At 34.8% G+C, this 18,714-nt stretch overlaps 1 long non-coding RNA gene across 1 annotated transcript; it reads left to right on the top strand.

Moving 5' to 3' along the window:
- The first annotated feature begins 10,912 nt into the window (after positions 1-10,912).
- On the top strand, positions 10,913-17,862 carry LOC114296527 (uncharacterized). The gene is made up of 4 exons (XR_014364438.1): positions 10,913-11,271; positions 14,424-14,575; positions 16,984-17,053; positions 17,592-17,862. It is a non-coding gene; the product is annotated as an uncharacterized LOC114296527 (long non-coding RNA).
- Positions 17,863-18,714: the final 852 nt, after the last annotated feature.

Genomic DNA, 18,714 nt, shown 5'->3' with positions numbered 1-18,714 from the left:
ATCGTTACCGAAGAATGTAATTGAACCCTTGATTGAATTGAGCAATTTCTTTAGACAATTGTGTTCGAAAGTGAATCGTGCGACGGATTTGCAATATATTAAAGATCGTATCGCTGTAACACTTTGTCATCTAGAGAAAATATTTCCTCCGAGTTTTTTTGATATAATGGAGCACTTGCCTATACATCTAGCTGATGAAGCGTTATTGGGTGGAGCGATTCAGTTTCGATGGATGTATCCCATTGAGAGGTATCTTCTTACTTTGAAGCAATACGTGCGTAATAGAGCTCGTCCTGAAGGATCAATTGCTAAAGGATATCTTATGGAAGAATGCATGAATTTTTGTGCACAATATCTCAGTGATGTGGAAACCAAATCTAGTCGACCCGTGAGGAACTATAGTGGTGCTGATAATTTGGGTCATGCTACTGGTGAAAACACAAGCTTTTATCTTGATAATACTTCTTGGGTACAAGCTCATCGGTACATCTTATGCAATACAAGCGCGGTTCAACCATTCATAAAGTAGGTTAAGTCACTCACTCAATATTTTATTATGTTTTATTGAATTTTCAACTAAAATTTCAATCTACACAGCAAACACCTTGAAGTACTTAAGCTCAAAATGCCTCGTGTCGACGATCATCAACTTCGGCGTGAACATTTTGAAACTTTTCACATTTGGTTTAAGGAACATGTATGTATTTAACTCTATAGATTCTAGTTACTTAAGTCGATCTACATTTTAAATTTTACATTTCGTGTTAAATAGGTCCAAACTTTGCGAAGGACTACTGATGTCATACTTTCTGAAGAGATTATTCTATTGGCAAATGGTCCTCATAACCTGGCAAGGAGGTTCAACGGGTATATATTGAATGGGTTTCGGTATCGAGTAAAGGCCATGGATGATCGTCGAGCCACACAAAATTGTGGTGTAGCTTTGAAGGCAGATACCATAAGTTATGCTAGTCGAAAAGACAAGAATCCTCGTCTGGGGTCTATGTACTATTATGGACAATTGACAGATATTGTTGAGATTCGATATTCCAATGAGAAGAAACATGTGTTGTTTAAGTGTGATTGGATTGACAACATTCACGGAAAGAAAGAAGATGTCTTCAATTTCACGTTGGGGAACTTCAATCATTTGTTGTACCGAGATGTTCGAATTACCAATGAACCTTTCATCTTGGCGTCCCAAGCAGAGCAAGTTTGGTATGTTGCAGACCCGTTACAACCAGACTGGCAAGTCGTGGTGAAGATGTCTCAAAGAGGTTTATTTGATATGAGTTCAACTGATCCACAAATCGAGCCATACATGAGCCAACAATTGGAAGAAAATATAATGCTTCGTGATGAAGAAGTTGGTTGGGTGAGGGAAGCCGCAGAAGGGGAAACAGTTGATGTTCAAATAGGCTGATATGTAATCAACATTAGTAATTCAATTAAGGCCAAGGTTGTAGTTAATCATCAATTTCTTAATTTACTTTGTCTTTGTAATTGTATTAGTTCAATTCATGTCATATTATACTTGTGTGTCTTATTCAATACAGGATGAGTTTAATCGTCAACTCTCTATGCTACCTGAGGATGGTCGGACTTTGGAGGCTAGGAATGTCATTTTCCATGAGTTGATAGGTCATGACAGACATGGATATTGTCGCACATACGGGAGAATCGTGCCTCGGAGAGTGGTGTATAAGGATGGTGCTGGGCCATCACAGTCAACACCCCAGCCATCGACTATTGATCAGATCACGCAGCAGGTTCGTGCTGAGCTAAGGGATGAGTTGAGGGAGGAGCTGCGAGCAGAGTTCTCTACACATTTGCAGCAGATGAGAGCTGAGATGATGGCCCTTGTGTCGCAGGGGGCGAGTGTGGATCCCAACAGACAGGTTCCATATAAACATCACAATTGTTTGATAGTTCAATTTTCACTCAAGATTATGTATGAAATTCGAATATGATTAACACATTATGCACTGACTAACATAGGTTCCTGATGCATCGAGTGGCCACCGGGCATTTAGGGAATCTGCAGAAGACGAGAATCCATATACACCACCACCAGAAGATCAGGTATAAAATGTATTTTTGCATTCTAAGCTAAAATGCATCTTTGCGTTCTTTACTTGAATTCGAGACGTTAACGCCCCAAAATCACCAAACGGTGTCGGTTTAGGACAAAACTTGGCACACACGACCGCCTAGGCACGAGAGACTTGTGGGAGAAGACGGGGCTCGAATCGGGTTCCCGGTTTGGGAGTTAGAGTCGGATTTCACTTTAGGCAAACTACTTCTTTAAGAAACTTCTTTTCGAGGCGTTAACGCCCCAAAATCACCAAACGGCGTCGGTTTAGCACGAAACTTGGCACACACGACTGCCTAGGCACGAGAGACTTGTGGGAGAAGACGGGGCTCGAATCGGGTTCCCGGTTTGGGAGTTAGAGTCAGATTTCACTTTAGGCAAACTACTTCTTTAAGAAACTTCTTTTCGAGGCATTAACGCCCCCAAATCACCAAACGGCGTCAGTTTAGCACAAACTTGGCACACACGACCGCCTAGGCACAAGAGACTTGTGGGAGAAGACGGGGCTCGAATCGGGTTCCCGGTTTGGGAGTTAGAGTCGGATTTCACTTTAGGCAAACTACTTCTTTAAGAAACTTGAATTCGAGGCGTTAACGCTCCAAAATCACCAAACGGCGTCGGTTTAGCACGAAACTTGGCACACACGACCGCCTAGGCACGAGAGACTTGTGGGAGAAGACGGGGCTCGAATCGGGTTCCCGGTTTGGGAGTTAGAGTCGGATTTCACTTTAGGCAAACTACTTCTTTAAGAAACTTCTTTTCGAGGCGTTAACGTCCCAAAATCACCAAACGGCGTCGGTTTAGCACGAAACTTGGCACACACGACCGCCTAGGCACGAGATACTTGTGGGAGAAGACGGGGCTCGAATCGGGTTCCCGATTTGGGAGTTAGAGTCGGATTTCACTTTAGGCAAACTACTTCTTTAAGAAACTTCTTTTCGAGGCGTTAACGCCCCAAAATCACCAAACGGCGTCGGTTTAGCACGAAACTTGGCACACACGACCGCCTAGGCACGAGAGACTTGTGGGAGAAGACGGGGCTCGAATCGGGTTCCCGGTTTGGGAGTTAGAGTCGGATTTCACTTTAGGCAAACTACTTCTTTAAGAAACTTCTTTTCGAGGCGTTAACGCCCCAAAATCACCAAACGGCGTCGGTTTAGCACGAAACTTGGCACACATGACCGCCTAGGTACGAGAGACTTGTGGGAGAAGACGGGGCTCGAATCGGGTTCCCGGTTTGGGAGTTAGAGCCGGATTTCACTTTAGGCAAATTACTTCCTTAAGAAACTTGAATTTGAGGAGTTAACGCCCCAAAATCACCAAACGGCGTCGGTTTAGCACGAAACTTGGCACACATGACCGCCTAGGCACGAGAGACTTGTGGGAGAAGACGGGGCTCGAATCAGGTTCCCGGTTTGGGAGTTAGAGTCGGATTTCACTTTAGGCAAACTACTTCTTTAAGAAACTTCTTTTCGAGGCGTTAACGCCCCAAAATCACCAAACGGCGTCGGTTTAGCACGAAACTTGGCACACACGACCGCCTAGGCACGAGAGACTTGTGGGAGAAGACGGGGCTCGAATCGGGTTCCCGGTTTGGGAGTTAGAGCCGGATTTCGGTCCAGTCAAAATTATTTACTAAACTATCTTTCTAATTATATAGTAGTCAATTTTTTTTTTATATTTTTCTATAATTAAAATATTAACACATTATATGGTTTTTAATTATTTTTATCTTGTTTTTTTCAGATATTTCCTGAGTAGCAGTTGGCTTTTTCTGGAATGCGAGCGTATCAAGATTATGACCAATTTTTATTTTTGTAACCCACGAATGAATGAAGACGAAAACTTTTGGTTTTGATTTTGATTTATGTTATTTAAATTTGTGAGCAACATTATGTATGTATTATGCGACGTTATGTAGTGGCATAATTTTTATTGTTATGAATTTTTATTTATGTATTGCTATGAATGGAACAATATTATTAATTTTCATTATTTGTCAATTTTTGTTTATGTACGTATTTATATTATTCTGTAATTTTTCAATTTTTTTATACTTATTTTTTATCTAATACAGGTTATTTTAATTTTTTTAATAATTTATCAGCAGGGTTTTTTTTTTTTTTTTTTTGAGACGGGAGAAGAACCCGTCGCAAAAACCATTAATAGGCTTTTGCGACGGTACCAACACAGTCGCAAAAGCTGTCCAATTGGAATGTACAAGACACCTTTAGCGACGGTAACCGTGCCGTCGCCAATACTTATAAGATGCCAGAGTTTTAACGACAGTAATGTTCCCGTCTCAAAAACTCACTTTTAGCGACGGGAATTACGTGCCGTCGCGAAAACTGATTTTTTTCCCATTATTTGCGACAGGAAAAGTGTCGTCGCAAAAAACACACTTTACCGTCGCAGAAAATAATGGCGACGGTACTTACCGTCGCGAAACCTCTTTTGCAACCCCCCCTTACCGTCGCAAAAAGCCACAATACCGTCGCAAAAAGTATTAGCGACGGCTTCCGGAGCATTTGCGACGGCCCTTTACCGTCGCAAAAAACGAATTTTTTTGTAGTGCACCCCGCAGCATTGTCCAACCTTGCCATGTTAACATTTTTCCATAATAATACAAGAAAAATATATAAAATAAATTAAATAGAAATGACAAAATAATTTTTTTTATTAAATGATGAAATATAGAATAAACGACACAACTAAGTATAGAAATAAATTAGATTACATTACTAAAAGAACAAATTATTAACATGGATAACTAAATATTAGAACTCGTCGAGGTAAACTAAATTCTGAAAAATTAAAGAACAAATAAAAAGAAAAGAAGCAAACTGAAACCTGTGTGATACCACAGTTTCCTTAAAACAGATTTACCGCTTCTCGATGAGTGCTGGAGGTACGAGCCTCCCAAGATATAACGATCAAAACCAGCTAATGCCGAAGCTCCTTCTGAATAGCTTCAGCGAACTTGATAATGGTTGTGCTCTCTCTAACAAGAACCAAAGAAGGGACTAGCTAAAGAAGATAGGGAAATTTTTCTTTGGTGGAAAAAAACATCTCAAACTTTTTATCTCAAAACACCATCTCTATTTTCCATCAAAAATCTCACCAAAATTATCCTACTATGTTGGAGGGGAAAAATCTCTATTTATACAAGTGGGGGAATCCCTAGCCATGAAGAATATACATCAATAGAGCCATCAAATGCCATTAACCAAGACCATCAACTCTAAGCATTAGGGCTAGAGTTACAAAGGTTGAAAACCTATAGCCATTGATATGACCATTGATATGGTCATCAACTCCATCATCAAAAGATGAGAGTTACAAAGGTCTAAACCTCTCATGTGCTTAAAATATACAAATAAATATGTATATAATGATGGTTGAATAAACCAACTAGATGGATCATAAAATAGATACTAAAGTTGGGTTACAATCCGATCCAAGACCAATTCTCAAACACATGCACAAACTAAGCCCAGCACAACTCAGCCCAAAGCTCAAGACTAGGTCTAGGTCCAAGTCCAAGTCTAAGACCAAACCCAATACATGCATAAGTACAAGTCTAGGCCCAGTCCAAATCAAGACTAAGTCCAAATCTAAACCCAACTTTATTGATGCCCACTTTATGAGACAATTCTCATTTACAACTCAATGGTTTCAGCTCATTATTAGATATGACAACAGGCTAGGGCGGGACCAGGGATCACACTCCATGTCCCTCATCCCCAATGGTGAAAATTCTCTCACCTCCAGCCTTGATCCCCGACGGGGAACCTATTACCGTCTTCGCCCTCGCCCCCGCCTCCTAACGAGGATCGAGTTTTCCCCAACCCTGAAAAATCCCCAGCCCAAAAAAAAAAAAAAAAAAAAGAGCAAAACAACAGATAAGTGAAGATTTGTTTCATTTCATCATTATCAATATCAACAATAACAAACTAAAGTCTACAAAATCATCATCAATGACCATCATCATCAACATCAACAACAACATGTATAACAACATGTATATCAATGATGTTGATATAGTGAAGATTTTGAGAACCAGTGTATATATATGTATATATATTAACTCATATCGAAAGAACAGTAAGAGAGGGTTAGAGGGCCACTAGTGAGAGAAGAACAGTAGTAGTAGATCAGGAGACGAGGCAGCAAATGGAGGTGTGAGAAAGAGAGAGCGAGAGAGTGGTGGTGGTGGTGTTAGTGACGGTGGTGCGATCAGTGGCTAACGGTGGTGCTCAGAAATGTTCATCGCAGCTCAGATTTGGAAAAAGCTCTCCGTCGCCGATCTCTCTCTAGATTTCTCCATCGCGGCACAGATCTGGAAGGTGCTCAGAAATGTTGATCTTTCTCACAGAGAGTAAATAGAGAAGAACGAGAGAGAGAGAGAGAGAGAGAGAGAGAGAGAGAGAGAGAAAGAGAGAAAGTTAAGATAGATATTAGATATAACATAATAAACCCTAAACATATATATATATATATATATATATATATGGGGACTGTTTGGGGATTGTTTGAGGTGGGGCTAGGGGAACTTATCACCGTCCCTGGCCCAAAAATCATCGGGGATTCAATTTTCAATACCATTCCCGGCCCTATGGGGGGTAATTTTTGGGAAAAACCTGTTCTAATCGGGGTTGGGTCCCCGTTAGGCTGGGTTCAAATTGTCATCCCTACTCTTTATTTTTGTATTGCAATCTTCTCACTTAAGAGAATACAAAACCACTCAGATCCACCTTAACCGACAGTTGGGTCCCACTTTAATTTCGAATTAAAGTTGCCAGAAAATTATTATTTTCCAACATGCCAAACAGATTGGACCCAGTTAGAATTAAAGGAAACAAAGAATGGCAAGTCGATCCATACATGGAAGAAGATTGGAACCGTTTTTATACTTTTATTATCACCAACTTGAGTACTCATATTATATCAATAGTGTATATAGTGTATATATATATACATGTACACAAAATAATTTAGAGACAACCCAAGACAAATAAAATGTTGTCAACTACAAAATCTTATTCTAAGCAGGTTTTTTATGAGTACACATGTAAAGGGAATTGGGTTTTGGTTTGAGGTGTTTTGACCACCATGGTGTGGCTGCTTCAGCTATGGCTACCATGGCTTTTTCTATTGAAAAAGAAAAAGAGAGCGAAGAAAAAAAAACAGAGGAAGAAATAAAAAGATTGGTGATTGCTGAAGAAAGGAGAAAAGATGAAGAAAGAGAATGTGAAAAAAAAAAAAAAAAAAGAGATGGTGGTCATTCGATGTGAAAGCTGGTGGTGGTCAGAAAATAAGAGAATGTCATTTTTTTTTTTGAAAATTTGAAAACGTAGGAGGGACGCATTCCTCATGGACTTTCCACATAGGCGAGTGACTCTCGCAGTCCATTATCTTAGACAAAAAGGTCAATAATGTATTTTATTTCACAAACCACGTGAGAGTTATGTAATTATTTTCAAATGATAAGAAGGTAATCAACATGTGGGCCAAACCACAATGGGTTAAAGTAAAATTTGGCCTTGATAGTTATCTAGTTTTTTAATTTAAAGAGATAGTCAAAAAGGGTTGGATTTTTTGTTTTTGGTGAAGTTATGTAGATTAGGTTCACTTCAAATTGGTTTCCTCCCTCGAGGTGGGTTTTTTATTGAAAAAATCAGAGAAACATTCCTCTCTAATTTTGGATAGTTTGAGAAGTCTAATATGTTTTTTTTTATTAGTTAAGGTCCCTCAATAACTTTTTTTTATATAAAATCGGTGAAATTTTTGAAATTTTACTGTGTCAAATTTTCTTTATAAAAATGTTGAGGGGCTCCAATTACTATAAAAATATTACATGTCATTTATCTTATAAAATCTTACTATCAAAGATCTATAAAAAAACACCAAAAAAAAAAAAATTTTCCTTTTTTCTTCCCTATTTCACTTCTTTTTTTTTTGGGTTTATTTGTGTTTATTATATTTTTTTCAGGAGCAAATCCACGTTGTGCTTATGAATTTGATTAGCTAAAAGAGTGGATCTTACCACTCATGTATTTCTTTTGAGGAAACAACAGGATAGATGTCCTACCTTGAACGATAAATCACTAAATAACTTCTTGAGTTTCAGTTGCACTCCAGCGATAACATGATTTTTGGATATCTATACATGTAGCGGGAAATTTTGATTTGTTAAGGTAGGGGTGGGAAAAAAATAAAAGAAAAAAGTGTGATTTCTTTCATTTTTTATTTTTTATTTTTTGTTGGAAAGAAAATAAAAGAGAAGACAAAATAGTGATTTCTCTTCAATTTTATTTGGATAGATTACATAAAAGAAAAAAAAATGAAAAATAAACTCTTAGCAGTTATATTACTAAAATAACTTTATGAAGTTTTATTTTGTTACTATACAAAATTAGTAATCATTCAATTTTTTCTCTCTCCTAATTTCTCCAATTTTAGCTAAAGATTTTTTTTTTTTTTTTTAAATTTGTATCAAATTTTTTTACTTTTCTAACCTGTATAAGGAACTAAAAAGCAAAATAATTTTGAAAATCTAAAAAACTCACCAAAGACAAAAAAAATACATAAATAAATAAATAAATAAAAATACATTTCTAAATTTTTTGTATTTTTTCAATTTATTTATTTTACTTTTTCAGTCTATCTAGTCAAGTAGAAACAAAAAATATAAATATTTTTCAAAAAATTTAAAAATATATATTATAGACAAAAAAATCACTAAAAAATTAATTTCAAATCATGCCTAATAACACCTAATGTAACGCCCTGAAATCCATTTCACATGAACATACAACAACCAAGCATAGCTAAATACCATAGAATCTTTTTTTCCATTGAACTAAGGTTTCGAATTACAAATCCCAAGGTCTACACACTAATGACAATTCAAGTCCATTATTTAGTTCAATAAGCTAGAAGACAATTCAAAAGACATTGCCATAGAGGCATGCAAAAATTGAATATGGCACCATATACAACAAAATAAATTCTAAATGCCCATCACACAGCTTTAAGTATTCACAATTAATTATCCTTGAGCCATAGTTCCCAACCAAAAATAAAATGTAAACTTTGAGTCACTGTTGTGGTGGCACGTCACCAGTTCTTGAAAAGTCGGATAGGATTGAACTATATGCCCAGTAGAGATACATTTAACAAGGTATCTAATCATTTGAAAAATGTACATGGCACAATTATAATTCCGTAAAAATAATAACTCAGGATTTAAGTTTGAACATTTAAAATGAATAAATAAAACAAATATGCTTATTGTAAGAAAACCTTTATCATTACAAGAGAGTAAACAAGTCATGAATCCCTTGTAGGAGTCCCAACACATATACATATATACAATTGTAATAGAAACTATCCGCACATTCACCGACTACAGTACGGTAGGATGTGGGCACCCAAAATCATCCTTTTTTTTTTTTTCACTTTTGTCGACTATTATACGACAGTGGACACCCAAAACATTTTCCCACATTTGTTCGATAACATGCGCAGACAGGGAAATTGGGCACCTTGACTCCTTGGGCACCAACACAACACAAGTTCTCAAACCTGACTCTCTACATTGGACTCATACTCAATTTACCTCCCCTTGAACCATTTTTCAAAAGAATCAGTGTCCAATATCACAAGAAATAAATACAGAAATAGGATTTATAATTTCATTTATATCCAAGTCACAATATCAATTCAACTATTGCCATACATAAATCCCATCCTCTAATCATTCATAAACTTCCAAGAACTAAAGGTAATTTTGGTCACAATAGCCTTATTTATCAAGATGAAAATTAGGGTTTCAATAATTTTGGGGCTTTCACTTTATTTTCATAAATATATAAATTCTCAACATCAATAATCATCTTATATGAAAGATTGAGTAAAACTTCAACAATAATCACCTATAATTCCCCTTTTGTCAAATGCAAAGTTAACATCTCTCAATCTTTAAATCAAATCTTATTTTTTTACAATCATACCCCATAAAATCTTCAAATCAAAGAGATACTAAGTTAAAAGTAACCCTACTTAAGCAAAGAGCCAGTAAGCCAAGCTTCTAGGAGAATTCTTCACAAAGACAAAATCCAATCAGTAAAGAGGATGATCTTTACATGTACTTCACTCATTGCAAGTGATTTAGGGTTGATATCAGAGAAATGAGAGAGATTTGGGGTAAAAAACTTAGGGTTTTCAAAAAAAGGGAGGAGAGAAAGAAGATAGAAAGAAAAAAAGTCAAGAAATGATCTAAAAGGTGTCTTTTTAAATTGTTGATTTTACATAGACTGCTCAAGCAGTCTTTTCATTGCTCGAGCGGTGTATAACATCTCTTAGTACTTTTGTTTGCAAAATGAGATATTGAGAGCCCTACATCTTCGCTCAAGGGACCACTAATTCGCTCGAATGGTCTACCTTGACCTGCAAAACTATTGGATGCTCTCAATCTTCGCTCGAGCAATTCTTTCACCGCTCGAATGGTCACTTGGAACAAAATGTCACACCTAATAAGGTGTAAAGAATTCTTGGTAGCTCGAATTCTAGAGGCTCGAATCCACCGAAATCTATCTAGAACATACACATCACACACCCCACTCCACCTCATCAAGACCAATCATCTTCAACTTTTACATATTATAAATCAACCCCAAAAACCTGAAAAAATCATAAGAAAACATATGTAGTTATTAAAAAATTATTATATATATATATATATATATAATAAGGAAGCTCAGATTTTTACTCTGATGGGACTTTTGTCCCTTTGTCAATACATATACCGTTAGATTGAATCCAATCCAATGACTCACAATATCTGATCAGCTTACAGTTCCTCTCTCTCTCACACACACAATTCTCTCAAATTTTCAGCACTCTCTTTCAAATTTTGAACACAGACGTCTCTCTCTCTCTACATTACTCTCTTCTCTCTTCATCTTCTCTGTTTCTCTATTCCTCTGAACCGCCCCAAACCCATCTCAATCCCTCTCTCTACATTACTCTCTTCATCTTCTCTCTTCATCCATTCCTTTGAACTGCCCCAACAAACCCATCTCAATCTCTCTAGCTCCGACACAGAGGTAAAGAATTTCTCTCCATCATCCGAAGACCACAGTCAGATCTGCGAACCTTCCTCCAAATCCACAGAGGTAAAGAATTTTTCTTTGTTGTTTTCTCTCATATTAATCAACAAATCGAACATTTTTGGAGATTAATCTAGATAGCTTTTTGGGATTAATCTAGACAGTTTTTTGTATCAAAATGGGACAATTTTTTGGAGATTAATCTAGACATTTTTTTGTTTTGGTTGGGAAGGTTTGTTTTGGTTGCCTATTTTGCCATTATTTTTTTTTTGGGGTCTGTTTTACCATATTAATCTAGACAGCTCTGTTTTTTTATTTCTGTTTTGGGTCAGATAATTTGGGTTGCCTCAAATTTTTTTGTACATTTTAGGTTTGAACTAATATTTATAGGTTCATACACTTAATGTTGGGCTGGGTAAGGCTATACTATTTCATATTTTTTAGCTGGAATAGTTATCAAATCAAGAATTGCATTGTAAATCAAAATTCGAATTTTGCAAATCATGGATTGAATCAAAGACGATGGTAAACAATCATATATATGAATAAATAAAATAAATTGATTTGACACATGTTTTACAATAGTTCTTATAAGACATAATTACAACTTCTAATTAGAAAGACATTGCCTTCATAGCAAGAGATGTGGGTCTAAATCTTGCTAAACATAAAGTTATTTAAATACATAATATATTCTCTTGACATTAAATAGAGTAGAAACACTAAATAGAATAGAATATGAATAAAGAGTAAGTGGGTACCCTTTATTTTAAAACCTAAAACAATTTGCAGTGTGTGTATGCTTAGCTCAAAACCTCTGAAGATGTATTTTGACATTTTCGAAAGAAAAAAAATGTTAAAAACCTGTTGGTTCTGAGAGGATGTGATTGGATCCTATTAAACCCTCTCATTGCCAAAATGATATTGAAACATTCATAAGTATTGGTTATTCTCGAAGTAAAGACATTTAGAAGTTGTATTATGACATTGTCACCAAGAAAAAAAGTAAACCTTATCGAAATCTATCCAAACCGATAGTTTCAAGAATAAGATGAATTGTAAACTATGAATCAAATTGTGACTCCTGCGAATCAATTATCTCTCAAAATAGATTCATCCAAATATTTATGCATGATCGTGAATGGTAAGATTCTAATAACAGATATTGGAACTAACATGTGTTGAAACCCTCAAACTATTTGAGCAACTATAATACCTTAAAAGGTAAGCTAAGCAGTACCTCTATGTTAAGTTCAAGAAGCTATAAGTGCGAAGATGATCTCTACATGCAGCAAAAGAAGTGGTACCCAAGACCACTATGAAATGGCCAAATAAACCCCAAAGAAAAAGTAATTAAACAAAAATAATGGTGTTATTGAACAAAGATAATTGAAGAATTTAAACAATAATAATAATAAAAAAAAAATTGATATACCAACTCAATAAATGGTAGGAGAAGTAAATGAGCTGATAATGCTGTTATTTTTGTCTTTTTAAAAGCCCCAAACAGCAGAAACTATCGTACCTGCTTATTTTAATGGACTGCTCAAATGCGCATGCAGAAACACATCCTACCTTCATCTTCATGAGATAAAAATACTCTCTCTCTCTCTCTCTCTCTCTCTCTCTAATGAACTATATTTACATAAATCTATCTGTAATTATACAAACATGTTACATTTGTTTGTATTGATGTATGTATGTCTGTATGTTATATATATACTCAGAGCAAGATAAATTACTAGGCATGGCTTGTGGCATTACCAAACCCTTAGTGTGTTGTCATATTTTTTTTTTTCATCTTATTTTTTGTTCATCTTTTTCATCTTATAGAATGACCCAATAAGTCATGTATTGCAAATGTTTGATAGAATGACCCAATAAGTTTTCTTTATTTTGATTTTGGGGAATATATATAGGCACACAACTAGAACCCATTTCCTGAACAACCAATCATGTTTTTTTGTTTTGTTTTTTTATTTTTTGGTGTGAGTTTACTGGACTCAAATCAATTACGATCATTACACATGTGTTTGATAAAATGACCCAATAAGTCATGTATTGCAAGTCTTTGATAGAATGACCCAGTAAGTCATATTAAATTTATATACACCCCAAAAGCTTTTTAACGATATGCATCCAAAGTTATAATCTTAAAAAAATATCATAAATCCTCATAACTAAGCCACTTAAATTTATAATTAAACATCACAAAATTTTATAACCAAAACCACCATGGGTTATAACCATAAACACTACAAAGTTCATCATAAATTTGAACATCACAAAATCTTATAACTAAGAGCCACAAATCATTAGAATTCTGGTGCATGTTACACATTTTTTCAATGTTTATTTTATAACCAAAACCACCATGTGTATCAAAGAATTTTTCAATGTTCGATAACCATTCTACTAAAATGTTCGATAACCAAACTTTATTAATAAAATGTTCTGATTGTTGATTTTATCAAATATTTTATGAAACTTTTTATGAAACTTTTTCAATGTGAGTATTGTTTTTCTTTAATTTTCTAGATGCATATAGGATTTTGGGTATACTTTTATGGGTTTTGTTGATTTTTCTTATTCATACATATCTATGTATATATACACACATATATATGAAGATTTGGTTGGGTTCCACGAAACCCATTTACTTTGATTTAGTAGAAATTTGTGGGATTATTGTATTGAGTTACTCTATTGAATGGTTGTTGTGCGATTACTATTGTTTGGTTGTTACAAAAATGTTTGATAACCATTCTATCGTCCTTACTTATTAAGTGTTTGATAAAATGTTTCGATGGAATTTACATACACACACAAATTGACTTTAACACACACCACGCATTGATAATTTTCATCATAAAAATTCGTAACTATCTTATGATGTGCATCCTTTTTTTTTTTGACAAATAAACAAACTTTATTAATATCTATATAATAAAACAAAACTGTTTTTGAAAATGTATCAAAATGTATCAAAGATACATTTTGATTCAATGGTTGAGATGATTCCTATATACTATCTAACGGTTGAGATCACTTTTATTCCCGCCCAAACACTCTCTGCTCTCTTTCTCTCTCCCACGTCTGCCCAAACACCTTCTCTTCAACTCCCTCTCTACACGTTATCTCTCACATTCTCTCTTTAACTCCCTCTATGATCTCTCTCTCATGTTCGAAATTCTTTCTTTTCTGAAACTGGCTAACAGAGGTAGCAGATCAGAGAAACATCTTCCAACAATTTGATTCAAACAGAGATGGTGGTCTCAATAGGGCTCACCACCACCGTCGCTGCTCATCATCACCGTCGCCATTGATTGACACTCACTCTCTCTCGGCTCCCACCCTCCCAACATCAGAGGTATTTTACATTTATTCAGTTCTTTGAGGCTTCGATTTTAGGGCTAATTCTTGTATCAATCAGAGTTGATGGCTTCGATTTTAGGGCTAATTTTTGTATCAATCAGAGTTGAGGCTTCGGTTTTAGGCTTCGGTTTCGGAACAGAGTTGGAATCTAGGGTTCGCTGACTTCTTTTTATTTTTTTTTCAAGTACATTAGTTAGATATGAGAAGCAGAATGGCAATGGGGGTGAAGAAAAGTGCTGATATGTTGGCTTATACTGCCATGGCCACAACATGTTTGGTAGTTTGCCTATGAGAGACTTCTAAGTTGCTTCTTCTCAGTTGTCAAAATAGCACACACACTTGGAGACACTGTTCTTATACACACTACTGTAACTTACAGCACTGTCACATTACATTCAAAAAACAAATTACTTTACAAAATAAAAAAAATAAAAAAAAACAAACAAACAAATAGAGAGAAAAATTGTAGGATAGTTGATGATAGTAATGACCAGTGAGTAAGTGAGTGAGTGACAGATGATGAGTGAACATTGTTACTCTCCCTGATTGGGAAAGAACAAGACTTTAGTCTCTACACCTCTTCCTTCTTCTCCTCCTTCAAATGGAAAAATGTTTCCTATCCTTTGGTGCTTGGTTTTCTACCCTTTTATTATGTGGCCTTTCATTTTTTTTTTAAAAAAAATTTCTTTGGGGTTATTTTTTTTTTTTATATCTTAGATAATAAGATAGATGGTAGTTAATAGATTTAGATTATCATAGTAAGTCGAAACTATTCTATTGATTCAAATCTGAGATATCTCCTCATTGACATGTAAGTGCTCTCTACCAATTAAATTACAGTCTGAATTTACCCTTTTTTTTTTATACAAAAATTATAATAATGTTCAATGTTCCCCCCCTTCTCAAATAGTGTTCAATTGTCTAAAATAAGAGCAGTTCTGCAGACCATGAAAGTTTGGCCACAATTTTTGTTGTCAAAGCATGATGGACAGTCAATAGTTTACTTCATGCCTCTTGGAGATGTAATTATGCATTCAATCTTTGGTTTACTTCATGCCTCTGGGTGTGCTTTTTTTCTTTCATCTGGATTCAAATGGTTTATAATCTGAAAGAGTAAGTCTTGAAGATTTATTTGATCTTATAGCTTTCGGGTGTTTTTCAGCTAATTGTAACATGAATCGTCTGTCGTGTAGTTTTATTTGACAAAGTTCATGTTTGGTGGTTATTTGGTTCTGTTTACTGAAAAACTCGAACTTTTTGTTGCTTTATGGAAGTTCAAATAATGTGATGAAATATTTTTGTTGTTCTGTTATAGTCTCTACGCTAACCATAATTATGTTTCTGGAAAGGCCCTTCCCCCCTTTTCTTTATATGCATTTAACTTTGAGAGAAGTTAGGTTTGAAGTTAAACATATCCCAAAGAAGAACATATGCTAGGCTTACCATTCGTCGTAATTATGATGTAGTAATAATGTTGACATGATTTTCATTGGCATTGTTGTGTGCATGTTTCTTATAGATTTGCATTTAAGACCATTAGGTGAGTATCATCTCATGATGTGTTGATATTTAAGATGGTAGATAGACAATAATATTGAAAAATGCACTGAATTAGACTACAACTGAACCAACTTCTGCATGGAAAAAAATTTCTATCTATATAAAAAATCAAAGGTCACTTCTCCCTACATTTATATTGCTCAAATACCGTGACGTGTGTTGAGATGAATTGCCACATGAAGAAGTTTGTTGGCCTACGATCTCTCCAGTAATTCCTACCCTATATTTCTATTTGTGTTGTGATTGTGTGTAGTTGTTTCTTCTAGATATTCTGTTATCACCGTGTTTTCATTACTAGCGGCTTGACTAGAGTTTGCATCCTTTCAAAATTGAACCCAAATATCATTTTCAGAAAACTGTCTCATTTGAATTTCAAAATTGAACTGCCCATTTGTGGTTTGATAGTGCTCTGTATTGATATGCTGGCATATACTATAATTCTGTGGCGGTGGTAGATGATGGGAACTACTTTTTCGTGGATGGGGCTTTTGCTTCTGCATATGCTGACAGATCTGAAAGAAGTTGGCATCATTTAAAAATTCCTTCTTATCATTTCTAGAAGACCACTCATTTATATTTGAAAATTGACTTCCCCACCAATCTCTGGTTTGTTGCCTTGCATTCAATCTAGAGTGAATTTGTTTTTTAACATCAAAATAACTGTCAAAAATATAAATTTAACCTAATTCTGTTGTATGTGTATTTTTTATTTTTATTTATTTATTTATTTTTGTTCTAATTTTGTTTCCACATTATGTCATTTAGTTTTAACTACTCATGAATTGCAATGTGCGACATGGAAATTGCTCTCATTGTTATTATTATTGTTTTATTTCGTTTCAGGTGTCGTCTTTCAATTGAAATCTGAATTCTGCAAAGTTTCAATCGAGCATTTTTGGTACTGTTGTTCCTGGTAAGCCATCTTCCTTACAGTTGAGTAATCCACTGTTTCCTCTTTGTGCAGTTGATATTGATGTTATTTAGACTCTTCCCATTGTTATTTTGATGTCCTAAAATGCTTAACAAAGCCAAGATAGTTAGGTTTGTGTGAATGCATTTAACAGAGGGACAACGTTAAAACTTCTTAATATATTGAACGTTAAAACTTCTTAATATATTGAAAGTCAAGTTACTTATGTGTTTATGGGATATTTATGTGTTTCTTTGAATTGAATTAAGTGAATTGAATAGTATAGCATATTGCTCCGTGCACCAGTTCATTTTTACACTGCTATAGCCCCATGAATAGAGCTTCAAGCCCATGACCCTTTCTTTGGAAGGCTGGGTCTCTACCAATTGTTATTATACCCAGTGTGTTAGTGTTCCCCTTCAATTACTATGCATTTGTTTACACCATTAACATTTATTGTATACAGTTTTTATTTATTTATTATTATTATTACTATTATTATTTTATGGTTAATTGATGGAATGCTTTCAATATATTTCAGGGAGGAATTTAAGGATGAGGAGATGGTTGATGTGAAGTCATTACACATCCGAAACTTTCTCTGAAGTTGAGTTTGTTGGTTAGTGCTTTGCTTTGCATTTAACAATTGTTAGGATACTCATATCCAACAATTGTTTCTCTATCTTCTTTGATTGAAATTCATTGATTACCTAGGGACCTGTCTTAAAAAGAGATGTAATCCTAGATTTAATAGTAAACCACTTGATTATCTTTTCGTCTATTGTTATTGGTCGGTTTCTAGACAAAAGAAATTTAAAAACTATGCCAATATACTGTAAGAATGTGATGGATTGCAGCCCTCTAAATCTCCATTCTCAATTTTTCACAAAATCTTAAAAAAGGGTAAATTATAAATATGTCCCTTTGTTTGTAAAATATTCTCTCTCTCTATGGGAGATTGCATTTTAAGATTAGTATCCAGAGTTTGGTAATGAGGTGTGGTGTTGCATTTGAGTCAAACTTGGTTCTAAATCATGACACAATGCAATTATACAATTAGATTTGTTGATTGGGATTTTATTTTATTTATTTATTTTTATTTTTTGTCAGTCAATCTTGGTTCTTATGTAGTTATAATTTGATTAGCAGCAGTAGCACTAACTGGTGTGCATTTAAGTTTTAATTTCTTTTAAATTGCAGAGCACTGGCTGGTGTCTATTATTTGATATTTTAATTTTTTTTATATTTGATTTGTTTGGAATTGTAGAGTACAGTCTACTAAATATATTTTTATAACTACATTTTAATCTTAATATTATTTACACCGTGCCTTTAGGCACGAGCATACGCTATAAGAGAGGTAGTAGTCATACTCATACACGAGGAAATACAGTTGTTTCAGTCTTATTCAAATATGAATTTAAGAAAATATTAAGACCTTTGTATGGCCGGTCTATTGTGAGTCTGGTTTTATAATTTGAATATTTTATTATATAAAAAAAAAATTTATAAGAAAAATTAGATCGATTTTATAATCATGACTTAGTATTCGTTGTAATGAAAATCCCTATTCATGCTTTACTTTTCATGGAAGTAGCCTCTCCTAATCTTTCATCTCTGGTCATATCAGATCGCTATGACATTACCATTCTGCTGCATAAGAT

The sequence above is a fragment of the Camellia sinensis genome, chromosome 3 (genome assembly GCF_055761805.1).
Source record: "Camellia sinensis isolate YWXY chromosome 3, ASM5576180v1, whole genome shotgun sequence".
Lineage (NCBI taxonomy): Eukaryota > Viridiplantae > Streptophyta > Magnoliopsida > Ericales > Theaceae > Camellia > Camellia sinensis.
The sequence above is the reverse complement of the archived record's forward strand: the minus strand, read 5'-3'. Positions and strand labels throughout refer to the sequence as shown.